This window comes from Tachypleus tridentatus, chromosome 8 (genome assembly GCF_004210375.1).
Source record: "Tachypleus tridentatus isolate NWPU-2018 chromosome 8, ASM421037v1, whole genome shotgun sequence".
In the NCBI taxonomy this organism is placed as follows: Eukaryota; Metazoa; Arthropoda; class Merostomata; order Xiphosura; family Limulidae; genus Tachypleus; species Tachypleus tridentatus.
In genome coordinates, this window is record NC_134832.1 from 155,672,857 (window position 1) to 155,696,930 (window position 24,074).

General features: G+C 33.3%; 1 pseudogene across 1 annotated transcript in view; it reads right to left on the minus strand.

The window, feature by feature from the left end:
- The window catches only part of LOC143223789 (STE20-like serine/threonine-protein kinase), a 94,061-nt pseudogene extending 80,400 nt beyond the window's left edge, over positions 1-13,661 (minus strand). The window contains exons 1-2 of the transcript XR_013013074.1: positions 13,525-13,661; positions 3,946-4,492 (exon numbers count right to left, since the gene is read on the minus strand). The product of XR_013013074.1 is annotated as an STE20-like serine/threonine-protein kinase (transcript). The remainder of the gene's footprint in view (positions 1-3,945; positions 4,493-13,524) is intronic.
- Between the last annotated feature and the right edge of the window lie 10,413 nt (positions 13,662-24,074).

The following is a 24,074-nucleotide window of genomic DNA, read 5'->3' on the forward strand; positions in this document are numbered from 1 at the left end:
ATGTTAGGAACAGAGATGGGTGTTGAAGTTGTTTCATCAACTTTCTTAACCATGGAGGTCAAAAGACTTTTAATTTGGTTTGAAAATAATTCTTTTGGAGGCACACAGATTTGTCTGCACTCCCACTGTAGTAGTGGAACAAAACACAGCAGCATACTTTTGAGATGAAGTGGTGGACAGCAACTTTCGAGCCTCAGGGTATGTAATATTATGAATCATTTTGAAATGCTGCACCTCTTTCTCTTCCAACCATTTAGAGCAAGAACGAAAGTAGGATGGGTGAGAGCCATTGCAATTGACACAATGAGAGTCCATTTCACACTCACAGGTACCGTGGTCCTTGCCACCACAACGAGCACACGTCAAGGAACCACAACACGATGTCTTCGAGTGACCGAATCGCTGACAATGGAAACATTCGAGAAGGTTTAGAATGCATGGCCATACCTTGCAATTAAGATAACCTGCTTTGATGGTGGCAGGTGAATGTAGTGATATAAATGTCAGGATGAAGATGCTGGTCAGCATCATAATTCCATCTTTGCGAGTGGAGATAAACCTCACTGCAGAAACTCCTTGGGTGGAGAAACCAGCAAGAATCTCTGACTCAGAGATGTTCTTCAAATCCCTCTCAACAATAACTCCTTGTGATGGTGTAACCTCAATAGGTATATCCCCAATCACCTTTGAATGCAAGGAGTTCACTGTGTTGAGATGTGGATGTTTCCACCAATATGTCATCAGAGCAAAGCTCTTTACTGACTTTGGAGAGTCAGCAAGTCTCTCTAGTTCCTTCTGAATGAAAGAGGGAGACATTTGCCCTAAAGTTTTGTCTAAAAAAGAATGTAGTATAAGAAAATGAGGTACAACAGGTGTTACAGATGTTGAAGATTGCTGCTCAGGATCTTCAAGACATGGCCATATACCTATGGACTGTTTTTTCACTATTTATTTAAGTTCTTATTTGGAGGAGCCATAATAAAAATAAATTATTTCAGTGCCCACTGACCCCACCCATCATGGAGCCTTATGAGGGAATGCATTACAATGCAAACAAGAACACTGAAGTAATGCCAGGGTTTTGTGAGCCCCTATACCCAAACACCAGTATCAGATATGATGTCCACATCCAACACTGGTACTAGGCTGACCCTGGCCCAAGTGGACTGGACGACTGACCAAAGGGGGGCCACCCCATGGCTACCCGTCTTCAGAAATTCAAGGCCAAAGTGGTGTGTTAGGGTTGGACCCCTCAACCACCTTTTCCTTTCTTCCCCTTTACCAATCACCACACATAACAAACATATGGGTGGATGTTTAGATCCCATAGGAGGTAAGCTGAAAAAAAGAAAACCTTCTCCTGGAGATCCCCTCAACACATACAGGAATTCACACCTAAGGGATTATGATTTGGGTATCACAAAAGCCACACATTGGTGGATCAGTCTCACATAAAGGAAAATGATGGGTAAAAACTGACCAATGCATACCCTTGCCAGAACAACTTCCTCCTGTCATCCTTACAGAAACAAGATGGCCAAAGTACAACAGAAGGTTTGATCTGGAAAAGCTTGAAATTTCTCACTACATGTCGAATGCAAATTGGTTCAAAGCCAAGCTTTAAATAGAGGACCATAGTCCATATCTGGAACAGGTATGACCATTGAGGCACCATAGCAGATGAATTTAGCTGAAGCATAAGCTAACTTCTTCCAGCAAATACCAACATGCCTAGGTATCCAGAAAAACTGGATAGAAACAGAAGATGAAGGAAAATGAGCCAGTCATTTTGAATATTGATGTGAACTGGGTGAAGACTAACTTGAAGCAATTCCAGGGTCAGTAGAGAGCTAAGAGATGCAGTCTATGTACTGCATAGCTCCTACATGACCCAGGGCAAGAGAAATGGCATAAAACAGTGAACATATAAACTGTACAGAGGTTCCTGTGAACAACCACCAAGCCACAACAAACCATGGAAAAGCCCACAAAGTCACCTGATTTTGAATTATCCATATAAATGGGACTTGAGAAATGGTTTAAAAGATGTTCAGCAAATACAAGACAATACTTCCAATTAGGAGTATCTTCCATCTTTGAATGAATCAAAGAAAGTTCACAGATGGGGATGGTTATAAGCCATGGTAGGATGAGCTGATCAGTGGCAACAGAAACACTATCCAAGGACTGATCAAATTCAGCCAGCTGCACCTGGACATAAAGGCCAAAAAGGAAGAATAGCAGATAATCTATTCCAAAAGAGCAGAGCCCATTGAAGAAGGAAGTTGCAACCTCAGGTGTGATATTGTGATAAGTATCAAAGATTTAAAGCATACTACAAAGAAAGTTACATGTGATGGAGTTTAAGGTGAGGTTGTGACAGTGTACAAACTTGAAACTGGAGAAGTGTGAAAAGCCCCCATTCTGAGTTGAAGCTCCACCAAATGGTGAATTGAGTCCAGTGTCTTTAAGGCTAGGGTCCTGGTAGAACCATAGATCCATAGTCCAGTTTGAAATGAATGAGAGCACAATAAATCTTGAGCATAGAAGGTCAATTCACTTCTCAAGAAGCAGAAGAGAAGACACTGAGGATGTACTGTGCCTTGTACACTTGACACATTGCTGCTTAATGTGAGAAATGAAAGTAAGCTTAAAGTCAAAGTTAACCCCCGAAGAACTTTATCTAAGGGACCATAGGAAAAAGCAGTGTCGCCCATCCATGCACTCTACCCATCACACAACCTGTCATTCTCGTGGAGAGAAAACTGTCAAAAGGTGACTGTACTGACAGATTTCAGTAATGTTTCCTGTAAAAAATGACAGGATTCAATTAAAGTCTTAATGTCATCCAGATTAGAATGGAAACTTTGACACTGAAAACTGCAATAGGAAAAAGTATTTTTATCCTTACTATAAATATCATGTTGCATTCAGTAAAACCATTACAAATTTACAAACAAATCTTTAATGAAGTATTTACAATAAAGTTGATTTTTAGTACACCATACGTATTACTCAAGTATAATAAATGCTTACCACATTTTTTTAAGATAAACACAGTAAATTCAGTTTTAATAAATATTAATTCTCCAACAGGAGCATTGGTCCAACCTCATTCACTTAGCTTTAATGGGCCTCCCATGAAATATTATCTAGGTAAGAAATATTTTTCTTCATTTAAAAAATGGTAGCTTAGGATTAATCAGCTTTTTACATGAAATCTATGAACCAGCTGATATAATACAAATAAATAAACTATTCTGCAGGCTTGATATGTTAACATAACTCTCCATCACATGCACTTGTAAACACCTTCCCCCATTTATTTTTATAGACAAAACATGTTGTGTAAGTGGTGGAGTTAGGTGAAAGGTTAGTGTACTAAACAATGAATATAAGGACCTCTCCAATTTGAAAAGGAATGTTACATTGCATGTTTTTCTAGAAAGTATTTTACAAAATGTTTAGGGAAGCCTGTTATCAAAGTTTATTAATACTGCCCATCAAAATAAGATTGTTATTAGGAAAATATTTATTATTTCATATTGACTTAGGTGTGCATTTCCAGTGTGGTACTAGTACCACTTGGAGTTCTCATCTACTCACAGTCAACTCTTATAAAACTAATTATATCATAAAAGAAAGGTATAAGGTACTAGGCCTAATGTAAGTTCTGTTTTTAGAAAGTACAGTAAGTTTACTTTGGTTATAATATTAGTGTAAGTAAAATGTCATCTATACATGAGTGTTTTTTTTTTCTGTTTCAAACCCTGGAAATATGTAAACAACCCAATCTTAAAAAACAAAACACACTGTCTAAAGCAACTAGTAAAATATAAATATCTCAATATTATTTTGTGTTGTAAATTCGATGGTCTTTGTTTCTACAACAAACCAAATACTACCATGTAATTTAAAAGAAAAACTACAAGTAATACTTCTTACCTTATAAACTTTTCCAAAAGCACCATCTCCAAGCTCTCCAATAATTTCCCAATAATCTTCTGGATTGTCATTAAATTTGATACTGTGGTAGACTCGCCTCCTTTTTGATTCTCCACCTCCAACACTTCCTCCAATATTAAAAATCTTTTTTAAAATTACTAAAGAAAGACATTATTGCTGTACCTGATCAAACTGCTTCATATAATATAATTTCTTTGATATATTAAGGGCATTGTGATAATGTTAAAGAGTTATGTTGTGAAAATCAGTCAACTGAAGTGCACTGTGTTGACTATTAAGTCAACTTAATAGGTTCATTTCATCATACAACTTCAAATTAATTTCCAAGTTTTAATCGTCATCACACATTTCACCCACAATGCAGACTCAGCTACAGAAGTCACCAACTGACGTGGTCTTGCATACAAATTTATACGTACTTTTTTTTCAAGTGTCAGCATCCAAAACTTAGCTATTCCTCACAGAATCTTTCTTGTCCTGTGGAATAATCAACATGGTAGTGAAGTTAGGAATGAAGCTCGGACATCTGGAAAGAAAGCAAACAAAACTTAAATTTAAGTTTTAATTAGTAACATTTCATCAACTTGTTTTAATTTCATCATAAAATAAAAACTCAAATTCATAAGAAAAATGGATACACATGAAGAACAGTAAACTATAAACAGTGCAAGCTCTTTGTAGCATTAGAAGTTAAAACTATTATTTGGTAAAAAATAAAAACCTAACATGGTTTAGTGATCATAAAACTCGTGTCTAAATTATCATACAAATTTAGGTTAAAGAACAATTTTGGAACAGCAAAAATTTTAGTTTTAGAATTGATGTTAACATAAAAAAATGTTTGGAAACCATCAAAAGCTACTATCATGTTTTGGAGTAAACTATTTTTTGTAAAGCACCTTGATCCATTTCTGTATCAAGCAGTTAGAACTAAAGCATTCCTAACTTTAAATTACAACTTGCTACTGTTATTTCAATATACAAATATAAACACTTGAGAGCATTACGCATGTTTAATCAGAATTATGAAGATATCTTTAGATGTTCCTTGAAGTTTCAAGTTTCCTTTTGAAGTCAGTGACTAATATCAGATTTTGGAGAATAAGAACCATTAGCTAAGTCCTTTGATTAAATGATGTATGTTGTAGGTCAAACAACTAGAAACAACCATGAGTTAACTACAAATACATACATTTTAATATATATACTGCTGTAGATACAATGCCTTTCTTCAGGTGTCCCTTACAGAACAGTAAATCTGCAAGCAAAAACATTGCTAATCGAAGTCTGAGTGGCAATTTAACAAGTAAACATGTATAACATGCTCACACATGCTTTAAATAGTATTGAATTATACATACATAAACAAAAACATGCTGCAAGATGTGTGCTTACACTGACTAGAACATCCATACAGGGTCCTAAACTGAGTTAACTCAAGGATCAATAAAACTGAATGTCATGTATTCTACCATTTCCTCATGTTGTGAAAAATTAAACATAGGAGAAACCAGCAGATTATTAGCAGAATGTATCCAAGAACATCTCTAAGATATAATAAATAATTATACAAATAAACAAGTGACCTAACACTTAAACTTGCACAACCATACCCTTGACCATTTTACAATACTTGTTTTGAAAAATGACCCTGTAAGCAAACATTACCATAAATTATACATTTTTATTTGTAATACAGTCATGCAACTGTTAATTTAGAAGGTTTTCATCAATGGATTTACTGTTCACTTACTTATACCTGAAGAACATTGCCGGACACATTGACAACAGCATATATATATTAACATACATATAATTGTAGTTAACTGCTTGTTGTCTTTGGTCGATTGACCTACAACATACTTTATCTTTTCACAACCACTGTGGATAATGTCCAACAGTTTTATACCTAGGTCCTCAGACTGTCTACTTATTTAAGCAAAATTTAATGTTGATCTTTGTTTATATATTAGTTAGTGTGTTCTACTGTAATTAAGCTTAAATATAGGAAGCATGTCATCATGCAACATTTAAAACTACCGTACTCCAACATCAAACATGTCTTAACTGTAATTTAAAACTACTGTACTCCATATATCCAACACGTCTTAACTGTAATTTAAAACTACTGTACTCCATATATCCAACATGTCTTAACTATAATTTAAAACTACTGTACTCCATATATCCAACATGTCTTAACTGTACACGTTTATTCACCCATTTACAATGTTCTATCTTTACATAAATGCACATTCAGATTTAGACATATTACAATATTCAGATATTTATGTTAATGAAAATACAGCAAAGTTAAAATAATTTGCTTTAAATCTGCAACTCTTAAAAATCAAAAGCTTAATTAGTATAGTCAGACAGAACATAGTTTTGTTATTTGTCATTTAGGGCATTCAACAATAAGAACAATTTTGGAAGAAACTTTTCAGGATAGAAGTAACACCGACATCAGTAAGAATTAGACACCAATAAAAATATTCAACGAACATATAAAACCACAGTGGTAGGAGAAGAAAAAGAAAAAAAACGACACTAGTAATATTAAACGGCTCCACTGATAACGACACTAGTAATATTAAAAGGCTCCACTGATAACGACACTAGTAATATTAAAAGGCTCCACTGATAACGACACTAGTAATATTAAACGGCTCCACTGATAACGACACTAGTAATATTAAACGGCTCCACTGATAACGACACTAGTAATATTAAACGGCTCCACTGATAACTACACTGGTAATATTAAACAGCTCTACTGATAACGACACTAGTAATATTAAACAGCTCTACTGATAACGACACTAGTAATATTAAACAGCTCTACTGATAACGACACTGATAAAAATGACACCAATCATAAATCTTCTTTTAAAAAAATTTATGTTAACATTTTTAGCACATTTCTCCTAAGTTGTCTGTTTCAGATGAAACAGCTTTATAGGTCTACCTTTTGTCTCTTGCAAATCAATGCCAGAACTTATCCAGATGGGCTGAATAAAAGACAATGATTCTTTAAAATACTATTTAAATATACAAAATAATTCCTTTAAGCACCAAAATCTGACGAAACGCTGGAATACAACAAACCTAAAATTTGTAACAAAAATAATGTAATCTATAGATATTTTCCACATTCCTCTTAACCTGTCCATTTTAGATTATATTTCTTACTAATGCTTTGTTAGTTTTTGATATTTAACCAGTAAATTTTAAAGTATTATGGTGTAGTAAGTTTTCAGGTTTTAAATGTGGGTACTCATACTTGTATTAAGTAATTTACTTGAACTATTACAAAGTTTTTTAGTCTTTAATTATAAAAAACAACATGGTGGCAGTCCAGACAAACTACATATTACACATATATTTATCATATTTTCCTGCATCACCCTTTTACTAAATCCCATGACAACATTAAATAGGTTGAACTTTCACTTCATTCAGTTCTGTTGTGAATATTAACTGTCGTCTACTAAAAATCCTCTGTTTCTAATGAAAAATGTAGCAGAAGTTTAATAATTTTTTAAATGTACTTGCTTCCATTGTTTCTCACATTACAATGGTAGAAAAACCCAGTACAATCAACTACCTAAACATTACATTAACCAGTATACCAGTTTTCCCTGAAGAGCAAAGATCCACCTTTTGGAAGTACTTGGGTAATAAAGTGGGTTTATTTTTGTTTTTTTATTATTTAGTGTCATGCAAGACAGTGTATTAATCAAACAATTATACTGAGTAATATCATGAAAATAACCAACTGACCAAAATTAGTGTTTTCAAATACATCAACTATCTAAGTAATTGAAATATAGCCATTATGTTCTCTCATAATTATTTTACATGAATGCAGGTTTCATCAGCTAAAACAAGTAGTGTTGTGACACAACAATCAATTAACCAAGTAACCAATATTTCTTATTTTATTGAATAATTCATGCTCATTCTGGCCTGATGATTATGAAGGTTGCTTCACAAATCAGACTTGGGTCTAACTGATGGTGACATGCCATGGTGGAAAAATTCAATTATTATGAATTTTCCAGAAACTTTTAAAATATATAGCATTGTGCATATAGTTGTGTACTTGAGTCATGTGTTGCCAAAATATTACTGCAAAACAGCAAGAACAATAAATGCCTTATAATCTTTATATACTGTTTAGTTGATTTGACATCTTTCATTAATTTGATTTTTTTGAAGACTATTAAAAATGCAAAAACAGCATATGTAATGTGAAGGTGTGGAATTCATGCCTGCAAGAAGACGTGTCTGAAGTACATAAAAGTTTACTGTTATACTTTACCCCTTAAACAGTTAACTTCCTGTTCTGTTTACATCATTTCTTCTAGTATAAAGATTATATTTCTAAGGAAACAAGTTCCTAAAATTTTGAACTGTAGAAACATGGCACAAACACACTAACATTTAAAATTTAATATCTCTAAATCTTTAACCAAAACTATATACACATGTTCCTTTAATTCACAAATCCTAAGTCACATGAACAGCAACAATATTATTACATCACTATTGTCTCTAGTAGGAGCACAGCAAACCTTGACTGGCAGCACTAGGAATAACAAACAAATTACAAAATTGTCTGTTGCTGAACAGGTTACTTGAAAATTACTCATCGAAATAAGTTAAATTTTAATTGTACAATGATAATGAATTAACATATTTCTTCTACAAGGTATGCTACAGGCTATATTCACTAAAGTTGTTGATCTGACTTCACAGACACTTTTCAACACAAGTTCTCAATCCACAGTAGGCTTAATACACTAATAAGGTTAGACTAAAATGAAACTGACACACAGATCACTTTACTCAACCAATCTTCTCCAGATCAATAATTATTTGATCTTTCACACACTGAATACTTCACTAAACATTGAAAATAATAGAAGGGTACTCTACATGATGCTCTGTAACACCTAATTACTTGATGTTATATACCACAAGACACACAAGAATTAATATATACGTATGCATGTGTGTAGAACATTTATATAAAAATTTGGTATACACTGTTCCAGGGAAGAAAGACAAGCTGACAATGGTATTATTTTGAGGAATATGCAACATTTTTACTAAGATTTATGGATATCAAGCATTTTATCAAATACTAAAACAGATTTTGAAAACTCAGAAATAAAGTAAACTTTAAATCTTCATATAACTTGTGAAGATTTTATTTGATTAATAGCTTACTTCTTATTTCACAACATGTGAAGACTGAACAGTGGTTTTATTAAATAATTCAAATATGATTAGTAATACATCTAGTTTATTCATTTCACACTGTTAAAAAAACCTAACACCTGGATAGAGAAAAGCAAAAACAGAATTGATGTTTCAGTGTTTGAAATCTTATGAATTAGACAATTTACAAAATATATTTAAGTAACCATTAAAAAATAATTTGTATCTATGTGTAATAACCTTTGCAGCTTATCTGCAAAATAGCATATTTAACATAGATATAAACATAAGATTATAAAAGCTATGCAAAGATTTAGATCAGTGAATTTTACAGTGTGTGTGTGTGTGTGTGTGTGTGTGTGTGTGTGTGTGTGTGTGTGTGAACACTAGAACTTTCTTTTCTTCCATTGTTCATGTTAAATTAAAGCAGTCTTGAAAATCATATTTTATGTTTTTGCATCTAGTACGATGGGGGAAAGTCAAGGAAAACGTGTAATTTTTGCAGCATTTTAATCCTTGGAGAAAAATTTACAAAAAATGAACATCACTGTAAAGTATATGAATGTTAATGAATAATAATAATAATATAAACACATATTTTATAAATACAAAGAGTTAGTACAGTTCATGTAAATCAACTGCAGTTACTACTTCCATAGTGTATTTTAGTTAAAAGTTTTACTCTTGTAGCTGGGTATTAGAAGTAAAGATTCCAGCCTACAATCTACATGCCTTATATGTTTTTAAAAAAATGTATATTTTTTGACAGAAACAAATATGAAACAAAAAACCCCCATCAAAAACTAAGTAACATAACTGAATTTCGTGACAGTATACTACAGTGCAGTGTGACAAAAGTTAACACAATGAAAAACTAAGTAACACAACTTTTTTTAATAGTTGATCTTTACAACTAGTGTAGCCAATGCCTGTTAACTTATGTTAACTTCAATAACTACAATTACATTTAATATATTTTGGTCTATAATAAATTCACAAATGTAAACAATCCAATCTTCTACTGAAGGTTTTTAAAAAAACTTTCAAACTTTTCTACATGAAGCTAATAAGTTTATTAAAATCTCACAAATAAATGATTTAAAAAACATTATTAGTTTTAGCCATACACCTCATTATATATCTGAACATTTTTTTTATTACAGGAAAGAAAACTTTTTTAAAAATAGCATCAAAATACTGGTATTCATAGCAAAATATATTAGTTCAGTATATGGAGATTTATTTTGAAATCTTTCAGAAAGGTTTAATGGTTAATCAATCCTTTTGATAATCTTAAAAAAAAAATTGTGACAAACAGTTTGCTTAATATTTTTCATAGCTTTTTCTTTTGGCAAAAAACAAATAAATTATGACTATTAGTAATAACAATAAAGATACTTTGTGATGAAAACATGGAAATGTTTGTCTTAAAAGAGGGATAGTTCAGAAATATGTTTAAAAGTAAAAGCTGGAAATAAGAAGCCTAATCATGTAGGAATTTTAAATAAATTAATAAATTTCACTAAGTGCAAAATTATAAGAATTCAAATATTATCCATAAGGTATGTGAATAAAACATTTGTAGTGTGCAATAAAAAATATTTTGTGAAGTAATACAGGATTTTTTTCCTGTATGTATTCCTAGAAAGTTAAATATATAATTATAATAAAATACAGGAATTATTTTACATTGGAAAAAAAACACATGAATTTGCAGAACCTATGATATGAACATTTGATTCATAGTGGGAAGAAACTATACAACTGTACGATTCATATTGGTACTTTGTTCCTACACATAAATCATAAAATTACCTACAGAGGAGGTAATTATACATTTGTGTAATGTGTAAAGAAATAATTTTAACACCTGCCATAGAAACCAGACCAGCATCTGTTAGTACAAAGTCTAGAATGATCAACAAGGGAGTCATTCCAGTGAAATAATTTTAACACCTGTCATACAAACCAGACCAGCTAGTACCAAGTCTTGAATGATCAACAAGGGAGTCACTTCAGTGAAATAATTTTAACACCTGTCATACAAACCAGACCAGCTAGTACCAAGTCTAGAATGATCAACAAGGGAGTCACTTCAGTGAAATAATTTTAACACCTGTCATACAAACCAGACCAGCATCTGTTAGTACCAAGTCTAGAATGATCAACAAGGGAGTCACTTCAGTGAAATAATTTTAACACCTGTCATACAAACCAGACCAGCATCTGTTAGTACCAAGTCTAGAATGATCAACAAGGGAGTCACCCAGTGAAATAATTTTAACACCTGTCATACAAACCAGACCAGCATCTGTTAGTACCAAGTCTAGAATGATCAACAAGGGAGTCATTCCAGTGAAATAATTTTAACACCTGTCATACAAACCAGACCAGCATCTGTTAGTACCAAGTCTAGAATGATCAACAAGGGAGTCACTCCAGTGAAATAATTTTAACACCTGTCATACAAACCAGACCAGCATCTGTTAGTACCAAGTCTAGAATGATCAACAAGGGAGTCATTCCAGTGAAATAATTTTAACACCTGTCATACAAACCAGACCAGCATCTGTTAGTACCAAGTCTAGAATGATCAACAAGGGAGTCACTCCAGTGAAATAATTTTAACACCTGTCATACAAACCAGACCAGCATCTGTTAGTACCAAGTCTAGAATGATCAACAAGGGAGTCACTCCAGTGAAATAATTTTAACACCTGTCATACAAACCAGACCAGCATCTGTTAGTACCAAGACTAGAATGATCAACAAGGGAGTCATTCCAGTGATTTAGTGTTAATTAGATTAAAATGAGTGAAACCAGGAACTTCTAAAACAAACTAACTAAACATTAATGAAAATATGGCTTGATGAAATCTATATGGATTATACTATGATGTTACTATACAGGCAACAGTAACATCCTTCATATATTTACTATTCACTGTATAAATGTCATTTTTAGTTTGAGAATCTAGAGACGACATCTTTTAATGCACAGTACATCTATTTCAACATCAACACTGCATCTTTGGGCTTTACAGTGTCATTAGTTTCAGAAAATATTCAATCTAATAATTTCTTATATAAAATTCCAATTTCCCTCTATGATACTTTCAATAATACTATTGTGTCCATTGTTTTGTTTCACTGTCAATCCAGTAATTAATTGGCAAATCTCAATTCAGCTCAAATCAATTGGGATATCTTTGAATATTAAAAAAAACAAAAGTTGAAAAATAGTTTCCTGCAATGCTAAAGTCACTTCCTTCTCTTGAAAAGAAAACTCAATTCAAAAACTAGTGTTAGTTTACAATGTAAAATTATTCCAAAAGTTCACAAATAGCCATTACAGCGAGTTATGTTCCTGAAAAAGAACATTTTAGAACATTCTCTCTGAGAATGTTTGAATTAAGCCCAAGTGCCTCACCAACTGAGCTAAAGAGTTAACTATAACATTTGCTAGTAAAGTGCTTTTTATCATTTCAAACTAATACATTTTTCTTCCACCACAACCAAGGCCATTTCTTGAGCCTTACCTCAGGGTCGTGGCCAGCCCTCACACCAAACACTACTTTTCCTGTGATAATATTTTTGTAAATATTATATTAACTACAACTTCTCATATGCCAGTCAAGTACACTACCAAGATAATGGGGTAGCTACGAGCAATTACTGCAAGACCCTTTTTAACAATTATAAAATTAAAACTATCAGAAATTATCTACACAATATTTGGTCTTTATAAACTATATCCATCTACTGATCCAGATTAACTTTCACTTTTGATTAAGACCTGGATAGAATAAAATTAAACTAGTCTTTCTCATATCATAACTAATTGTTATAAAGTAGTGTTTGTGTACGCACTATGTTAGACTCATAGAAAGAACAGAAGAGATTATTTTTATAAAACGTTGGAACTCTTTGCTATTAGTTATTACTCATTAGGGTTAACATCAATTCGCTCGAAAATACTGACGAAAGTTAAGATTAAACCTTTATTGTATAAGATTTCAAAAAGAGTAAACTTTATCCTCGCACAATTCACCATAACTGTGGTGTACAGTTACATTATTTCTAACCCCATTTTCAAAATTCGAAACCTGACTCCTATCCTAAGGCTGACGGCAAAATCGTAATATAGTAGTAGTGCTTGCTACCTAATAGTATTGGTATTACTAACTCAGTAACTGTTTGTTAACATTATTTATTGTGCTTTGAAAATTCTAATGATTCTAACAAGTAGTTAAGAAAGATCATTCAAGTAAAGCACGTTTTTATATCCCACTAACATCAATATGTGAAAAAACAATAAATACATTTTCTTACCAGCATCCCTCACATTGTTCTATACGGCATAGACTTCCTGCTTTGAGTTTATTTGTCGACGTTACAGATAGTCCACCATGTTTTACTGAGTTCTCTTGACGTCATATTTAATAAACCTCTCCCAAAGCACGAAAAATGATTCACAAAGATATGATTCACTCTTTTTCTCTATGTCACTCTTTTTTTTTTATTCAGTCTAATAATTTCCTATTAATTTACTGAAGAGAAATCATGAAAAAAAGAGGTCATATTACAAATACAAATTACCTTCTATATCTCACTCTGAATATATGGAATAAAATTCAATTTAATAAAACGAATATTAAAACATGAATTACGTGTAGTTAGTATAAATATTTTTGTGCAAAATTTGTAAAATAACGTCGTATCACGAATGAACGACTTGATGCTCATGGAAATGTTTCTCATCAAGTTTCCACATTATAGTCTTGCACAGGGAGGGGCAATCCCTTATGAGTGAGTAAATAAAGTTCAAAATATTTTATTCCAATAATATATATAAGTAGTATATAATTCAATTAATTAATGGATGTTTAATAAATAATTGTGTTAACATTTGCAGAAAGTTCTCAGAAGAGTCACAGAGCTGTTTTGCTTGGTCATGATTTCGTTTTATGCTTTCATTTAGCAACTTTGACCAAAATAAAATATGGTTAAAAACTACAGGGGCGGGTAACATTTTCTTCAGCCGCTAGTTGGCTATCTGTGCTAAGAAGTTTCTTGAGGTTCTAAATTTGACGTTACGTCTTGAGTTTTGTAAAATGTAGGGGGAAATAAATATTATAGTAACTGATACACCAATAAGTCTGTTAGAGGGTCGAATTGTTTGTTTGTTTTGGAATTTCGCACAAAGCTACTCGAGGGCTATCTGTGCTAGCCGTCCCTAATTTAGCAGTGTAAGACTAGAGGGAAGGCAGCTAGTCATCACCACCCACCGCCAACTCTTGGGCTACTCTTTTATCAACGAATAGTGGGATTGACCGTCACATTATAACGCCCCCACGGCTGGAAGGGCGAGCATGTTTGACGCGACTCGGGCGCGAACCCGCGACCCTCAGATTACGAAGCGCACGCCTTAACGCGCTAGGCCATGCCAGGCCCGAAGAGAGTTAACCAACATGTTGATTTGTTAATCAGTTACTTAGTAGATCAGTTCAATGCAGTACATTTTCGTTGAGTCAGTGACATACACACAAGCAAATTTAATAAGTTACTGTTAAGTTTTATTTGTGAGATAGGCCTATAAAACTTGTAATGTTGAGAGAAAAAATACTTTTATTGTACTTAAGATGACCGAACTTTGTATTATTTTCCATGAATAATCATAAAAAATTCGTCCACAAATAAAAATTTGACAGAAGACATGATACTAAACTTCAATAAAACAACATTAGTTCGAAGTGTGATTGAATATTTGGTGTAAATAACGGAACAAGCAGAGAAGAGAAAATCATGATGGAGATAAAAAAAATTAATATAAGTTCAAGAACAAATTAATAAAATTAAAAGATAAAGATAAAAAAATGAAACATGATCAAGTTCAAATAAAAGGATTTCTACAAGAGGAATTAAAAGACTGTTTTTGTTTAAATTTCGCGCAAAGCTACGAGGGCTATCTGCGCTAACCGTCCCTTATTTTGCAGTGTAAGACTAGAGGGGAAGGCAACTAGTTATCACGATCCAACGTCAATTTTTGTGCTACTCTTTTTCCAACGAAGAGTTACATTATAATGCTCCCACGGCTAAAAGGAAAAGTATGTTTGGTGGGAGGGAGATTCGAACCCGCGACTCTCGAATTAAGAGTCGAGTGCTTTAATCGCCTGACCATGAATTAAAAGAAAAAGGAATTAAATGTAAATAACATTTAAAATTAAAAATAAACTTGACTGCAGATATGGTCAAAGAAACTATTGACGACAAACAAATGGATTGAAACAACATGGTTGAAAACGTAGAGATGAATTAAAACAAGAAATATGAAAAAGTACAAAATATATCCAGAAATATTATGGGAAAAAAATCAGATGATATATAGAAAAGGACATCAGTGACATAACAAGACACCCGTAAAACGAACTTATAAGTGCTTGGGCAAAAACCCACCACACTTCTTTATCTGCCTGAGAAATTTAATCTTAAACTTCATTAGCTATAAAGTAAGGGGTGTGAGAAACCAATTGATGCACATCTTTCAGTATTACTGCTGTGCCTCCTATAAATGCAAAACCTTTTAGGACTACTCCAACTATATCATTACTTCATCAAGCTAGATAATTTTGCAGGCCGGTTTAACAACATTGGACAATTGAAGCTATGGTGGAAAGGTACCATAGTTAGCATACTAAATTGAGTTTGAAAGTCCTCCAATTTAGTAGCACCGACCCATCTGAAAATATGAGCTGAGTGTCTGCATGGATGTATATATATATATATACAGGGGCGTAGATCCTGGGGGGATAGAGGGTATACATCCCCCCTTCATTTTAAGTGCGGGTATGGTGCATACAATCATCCCCCCTACAGTTTGGTTTGTTGAATTGTTTTATTGCATCACAGGCCTACAAATTGTGTGTTTGCTCTTGTGATTCTCGTGTTCTTACCAATGGAATTACATCTCATTATATCGCACTTAAAGCTGAAAGAATGACTATGTTTAATGATGGTGTTTGATCCTGCAACCCACATTTTGAGATTCTAGTACTCTAACCACCAGGCCACTACTTTATTTGCCGATTTTCTATAGTTAAAATTACACACACCTGTAAGCTTTAATTTTTTAAGAGGACATACAAGATTTTGAACAATTAATTGTTTTAAAAAGGTATTTCATAATTAAGCTTCCGTTCAACAGATACCACGTTCCTTTAACATTGGAGGGATTCTTAACCCATTATCATGTAAACAGTCAATCTTTTAGAATGGATACTTTTGCTCAATAGTTCAAAATTGAGGATAACAGCAATTAGCTTTGGTAGCTTTTCTCTAAATACAAACTAGAAATACAAAGTCTCTCATATTAATCATAGAATAAAACTAAGTCTTAGTCTGAATTCATAAAATAGAAACAGTTATTTGACGCGTCCTTGGTCAGATTGTTTTGAATGGCCGCTATAATGATTTATTTGTTCCTGTCTTTGTAATTTTTGCATTATAGTGTAACATAATTATTATTAGATCATGTAAGTTACTACTTACCTTTTTTTTAAAGAGAAACCCTCATTTTACATATATATTTATGTATAAATACTGTGGTGTTTTAGTGTGTATATGCATGTATATATATTTCTTGAGAAATGCTTCACTATTTATATAAACTATTCGTGTATAATCGTGGGCGTAACCAAGGTGGGGTTGGGGTTAACCCCCTCATGGACCCAAACTTTTTACACAAGTTCAGTTGCCACTTGTGAAGTTTCATAAAGATCCGTGATTGCATGGCAAATAATTTCACACACAACAAATGGTCAAATAATCAGTGATGTCGAGAAACCCACTTGTTGAGAAATTACCGCCCTCTACATTTCGACACATAGTTACACAACCCCTTTCAAACATGTGGTCAGCTTCCGGTCAGTTACCTCTTTCTTTGTGAACCTGACGATGACCGAAGAAGGTCGAAACGTTGTTCGCTCTTCTATGTAAAATATTTTCTCAACCCAAACGAGCCGTTTTTGCATATAAATGGTCAAATACAAATTTCTGATTGAACACTCTTTTAATACAACAAGTTTTGTCAGAACTAAAGAAATGCAATCGAAAATCTATGAAAGGCTTAAACGCCTGTTCGTTCTTGCCAGGACATCTACAACACAGTTTGGTTCAACTTTAAAATCACGGTGAATGTATAATGAGGCCAGGCCATTCAATCGATCTTCAGTGGTGGTTTTCTGTCCTCTTCAGGTGTGTGCTTGCAAATATGTTTGTTTGCTTTTTAATTTCACTCAAAGCTATACAAGGGCTATTTGCGTTAGCTGTCCCAAATTTAGCGGGGTAAAGCTAGAAGGAAGGCATCTATTTATCACCACCCACCGCCAATTCTTGGGTTACTCTTTTACCAAAGAGTAGTAGGGTTAACCCATTAAAACACACACACGGCTGAAAGCGCGAGCATGATATTCGAATCTGTGACCCTCAGATTAAAAACCACGTGGTCATGCAGGGCCGTTGCAAGTATGAAGTATTCTAATCTATAACCTACGGGTACATCATGTCGTATATGTTTACATCACACCTGCATATTTTGTATATGTTATGTCGTTGAGAGTGCTGTTTTGAATTACTTGACAATAATAGTGCCACATTCCAGTCCGCGTAACGATAATGAATTAATTTGCTTTTTAAGCTATGCACATTTTAAACCTAACTTCCAAAATAAATGTTGCAACAGATATTCTAAACCTAACAGTACAATTCCTAAATCACAAATAAACTTTCTTCCAGATTTAAAATACTAATTAATTCACTTATAACAGAAATAGATGCAACAATTCTCACTGCTAACACGGAACTGAATCACTCAGTGAAAAATTTAATTAGTAAGTATGTAATCAGTTTTCTGTGTCATATAAGAAACAAATGTCTAAATTAAAATATTAAAAGTATATTTGATAACATATCTTTTTTGGATTATGCAGTTTCATGAACAATCAATACATAAATAAAACAGTATTATAAACTCACAATTTAGCCAACATTTTTGGCAGTTTTTCTTCGGTGGATATGGTATGCAGATAGGATGACCTTTTCACTCTTAAAGACAAATCTTGTCTTGTCATTAAGGAAGCTCCTTCAGGTAGGTGGTCGAGCAAATCTGCTGGTGAGTCTATCCTTCATGATCCTCTGGAAATGTTCGTGACAGGAACTGTGAACTGTTTGATAAGTTAGCTTTTCGCTGGGAAATTCTTCTCTGAAATTATCCAACTCACCATTCCCTCACCAAATCACTTTCAAAGATGATCATGATGGATGACTTTTAGCTGTGAATGCTTGTCCTTTACGATTCTGTAAACCACATTGTTTAATCTTTTCAATTTAACATTTTCTTAACTTTATCATAACAGGGATTGTAAAACTATAAGCATTTCCAGTCTCATTAGCATTATCATCATAATGATTTTTTATTCTTTCACCATTTGATATAAGTTCTTCTTTGCATTCCTCTCAGCATATTCTAGGTAAAAAGTTTGTTTAGTGACTATCTTCTGGAAGTGTGCAGGGAGGGTCCAAAGGTAGTTTAATTTATCTTCGAAACATCAGTGATAATGACGTGTTGTATGTTTCTTCAGCTTATTGTATTACCTCTTAATAAATTATAAGTTGCAGTGGAAAATCTTGATCCCACGATTTTTGTATCATTCTGCCATATCATCAAAAGATGGTTGAAATGTTGTAGTCCTGGTTCTTTTCATCCAGGTGTCTGATACATTTTCACAAAAAAAAAGTTGATTCAAATTTTGTCACTAATCTAAATGAAGTTCCACAGGCACTTCAGTTATTTAAATTAATTAATAATTTAAATAAATTAATTCATTTACAAGCTTCTTTTCTAGCATTTCTTCGTTCTTGCCATTTGACGAAATTCATCACAGCTATGATGTATCTAACCTCACCGTTACTGTTAATCTCATGCAGTGCTCCCAAAAAATACTGCTGTAGTTTTCAATGTTATTTCTTTTGTGAATCTTTATTTCACATAATATTTCACTTGATTTATCTTATAGAAGCATTCTCTTATTCTGTCACTGTTTTCTTAACACTTAAATATCCACAATTAAGATATTGTGTAGCTAACAGAGTGATTCAAAAAGCTGAGACAATGGAAGTGCCAATAGCAATCATTATTTTTATTCCCTGATATTTTCTATTTTTGTCATAATAAGCTCTCCTATATACATAATTAATTCCACTATATCCAATGTGTTTGTCTGTTGGCTGTATGAGCAACTGTTTGATACAATATCGTTTGCCTGAAAATGCTTCACTTTAGTGTCAGACCATATTAGTTCTCTAAAATCTTCTGTAGATGTTACATCTTGGATTACAATTATATTGTTCTTTGGGATGTTATCTTTACTGTCTCATGTTTCCCATTTTTTATAATGTTTATAGATTTCTTTAACAAATGGTCTTTGGGATAATGCATTAGCATTTCTGTTGTTCAGTTCAGATAGATGAAAAATGTTAAAGTTTTTCTTCTGACTTTTCAGAAGTTATCAGTGCTGCATAGTCTGGTCAGAGTGTAAACTTTTATTTGTAAAGGTAATGATGGAAATTACTTAAGGATCAAACAACACTTAGTAATTCTTTTGAGTGATACAATGTCTTTTTCCTGCAAAATTCATTGACTTATTATAGTAGCAATTTCATGTTATTTATCATGTTGTGTTTTGAGAATACTGTCTTCACTGAAAAACTCAATATATATATTATCTGTTTCTTAAACGAATCTTTCTTCAAGATTTTAGAAGGCTAATTCAAGATTAATGGTTAACTCCTATTTCAGTTTGTTGAATGTTTGTTCACGATCAGTAATCCAACACAGTTTACTTGAGATTTCGAATATTTTTATAGAGGTCGAGCTTTATGATGGAATGATTTTACAAAATGAAAATAATAAAAACGTTGTCCAATAATCGTCTTTCCTCATGGAAATTCAATTTGGTATTGGACAATACCTCACAAATACAATTTTAGATGTATGTGTGTAAGCACTCATTCTTCGGTGAATATAGTCCCTATGGAAAGCAAGACATCAACTGAACGACTTACACTTCTTGGAATTCACATTAATGTTCTCTTTCCTCAAGCAATCGAAAGTTTTCCTTAACCCACAGAAGCGTTACCAAATGTCTTTGTGTGTAATTATGTCATGAAATTGGGTGAATGTGATATTCCAAGGTAGCTAAGAAAGTGCACAGTCCATAAATCATAGAAAAGTAATATCTCAAATCGTTGAGTATTTTAAGTTACATTGAGGCTTTTGAGGTATTTCTGGATGACTTGGATGAATTGGTATGTTTCACAAATGGTTCACAAGTAGCCTTTAGTTACTGTGTTGTAATTATTCTTATTATAGAGCGAGTTATTTTGGATGATTCAGATAAAATAATAATGCAAAAATCATCCACTTAATTATAATGCAAATGTTTTATTTATTCGACTACAAGTTACCGTAAATAATGATCACTGGTATACCTAAGCACATAGTAGATGAAAACGTAAAAAAAAAAAAAAAAATTTGTTTACTGTTTATTTAACTTTACATACACAATATATGACATATTTTAATTTATTTTGTTAATATCAAACTTGTTTTTTTTTCTTGTTTTTTGTTTTTCGCACAAAGCTACTCGAGGGCTATCTGTGCTAGCCGCCCCTAATTTAGCAGTGTAAGACTAGAAGGAAGGCAACTAGTCATCACCACCCACCGCCAACTCTTGGGCTACTCTTTTACCAACGAATAGTGGAATTGACCGTCACATTATAACGCCCCCACGGCTGAAAGGGCAAGCATGTTTGGCGCAATGGGGATGCAAACCCGCAACCTTCAGATTACGAGTCGCACGCCTCAACACGCTTGGCCATGCCGGGCCAATATCAAACTTAACGTCCAAAACTGACTGAATAACAAACTCAGTCAAATAATATACTACTTATACATTAGGCTCAATATAACATACTACCAGATTCAAAAACTGATATGTATTTACTTTAACTTAACTTAAACTTAATACTGTTAAAACCCTTTCTAGTAATGTAGGCACGACCATCACGCTATGTTAAACCTCCTATTGTCCAAACAACAATATAAATACCTAAATCGAAAAATAAAATTATTAAAACATTTCTTCATCCTTTGATTGCAAAATCTCTTATGCAAAGTAAATAATGATAGATTAAACTTCCATAATTAACAAATGAGTAACTCTTGATCATTATCAGTATAAATATCCATAAATATAGATCATACAATTATTAAATGATTAATTACACGAACCAAATTATAATCACAATTCTGATTAATTGGCAATAACAAATACTATAATCATTCGTTACACATTTATTATGCTTTACATAATCACTCACCAAAATCATCTTGGGTGATTTTCTTTTCTGTAGTTTATGGTACAAAGATAGCTTGATCACCAGTACTTTTACTTGGTGATTTCTTTTCAGATATTCGAACAAGGGAATTAAACGTGGGTTCTATTCCTGATGGTACTCTGAACTTTATCTCGACAAAAACTAAAGTTCCAAACATGGTTGAACTACTTCTGGCAGCCAGTTAGTTGGCCACATTCCTATTAACTTATCTTAAAAATGATCACAATGGGTGACCTTTGGTTTGGACCACCTATCTTTTCGGATTCTTTTGTTTAGGTAAAACATTTTCACTATATTATGCTTCGATCCTTATTTTCTTTGGAAGTACATCCTCTGGCTGTGGAAGTATCAAGTAGTGCAAAGGGATTTTCTGGTCATGGACTGTGAAAACTATTCAAAGTTAGCTAACATCAAATCGGTGTTTCTGCCTTAAGTATTCCCTTTATGCCATATATCAGGTTATGTAGAATGATTTTCCATTACGAATGTAATTTCTAGCTTTCTTTTTGTTGAAACTTTATAACTAATAGGTGATCCAATTATCCAATCTTCTTGCTTCATTTCTGGAGGTAATTTTCCAGTATTCATAACCTAATAAAATCTCACAGTGATAACTTTAGAACCAGTCTTGACTAGCATACAGCAAGGCTTCCCAGCAATGTAACCGTTAGTCTTTGAATAATCTTCTTTAAGTATCGTACTCTTTATGTCAACTGGGGCGGATGAAGTATTCTTATTTTCGGATATTGTCTCTATGATTCATTTCAATTACTGATTCATCGCAGTCTAGCGTCTGATGACAGTGTTTTCAACACTAATAACAACTCATTCTACCCTTAGGGACAAGGTTCTTACTTCCAAAAAAACTTTTGTCTGTTGTTCCTTGTAACATGCCTTTTAAAGTTTCAGTTGAACACTTTCTATCCTGCAATTACTTTTTTTCAGTTCTAAGTAAAAAAACCTGTCTGAATAATAATTCAAGTTCTTCCAGACTTTCGGTGAAGGAATTTGATGATTCCAAACTATTTGATATGATAACCTCATGATTTCCGAATGGTGAGATTAGCTACTTATGTTGGTTCTCACTACTTCAAGTTCCATTGCTCAATTAGCATATCTTCCCTTAAAGAAGCACACTATTCTTTTTTTTAAATCTAATTTACATATCCTTAGCTACTTTGTTATCTGTAAAATTATACATCATTTACTGTTCAGTGTTGTCTGGATAACATAACAAGGTAATTCCTTCCCTACTTTTAACAAATTCAGTGAATATCTTATTTTTCCCATTACTTTGTTTTTAAAATTTTCTTCTGATGTAACTCTCCGGCTCTGCTTTACAAGTGGCCATGATATTTGTTATAATTCTCAATTGGAAAGATATTTAATGTTATTAGAGGTGATTTAAACAAAAATAGCAAGATAATTAGCTTCTTGCTCATTATTCCATCTTGTGTAGCCCAGCATGGGCAGGTGGTTAAGGCCTTCGACTCGTAATCCGAAGGTCATGGGCTTGAATCCCTCTCACACCAAACATGCTCGCCCTTTTAGCTGTGAGAGCGTTATAATGTCACGGTCAATCCCACTATTCGTTGGTAAAAGACTAGTCCAAGAGTTGGCGGTGGGTGGTGATGACTAGCTGCCTTCTCTCTAGTCTTACACTGCTAAATTAAGGACGGCTAGCGCAGATAGCCCTCGAGTAGCTTTGCACGAAATTCAAAAACAAACCATATCAAACAATTGTCTTGTTTGATCAGTTTTGTGACTGAGGTTATTTACGTGGTAATTTTCCATGATAAGCTGTTGGGTTTTCAGTAATAATGTTTTTGTTTGTTTGTTTTTGAATTTCACGCAAAGTTCCTCGAGGGCTATCTGCGCTAGCCGTCCCTAATTCAGCAGTGTATGACTAGAGGGAAGGCAGCTACTCATCACCACCCACCGCCAACCTTTGGGCTACTCTTTTACCAACGAATAGTGGGATTGACCGTCACATTATAATGCACCAACGGCTGAATAGGCAAGCATATTTGGTGCGATAGGGATGCGAACTAGCGACCCTCAGATTACGAGTCGCACGCCTTAACCCACCTGGCCATGCCGGGCCTAATGTTTTTGAACTGGCCTGTTATACACAATATTTCTGTGAGGTATTAGCGTTGCAGGATTAATCCATGAAAATAGGTGTATACCACACGAGTTTTTCTTTTCTATGTTGCATAATGTAAGGCTAAATGTGTGAGAGGATGAAAAGAAATGTGTAACTAATTTTATTCTTGTATTTCCCAGTACAGTTTCTAATTGTTTTGTCCTGGATATGATGTTCTGTTTTTACTTTATTGATTTTTTTCTTCACATTTTCTATGGATTATTTGTTTGTTGAATTTTGAGTAGAGCTAGCCAACCCTAATTTTGAAGTGTGTAGACTA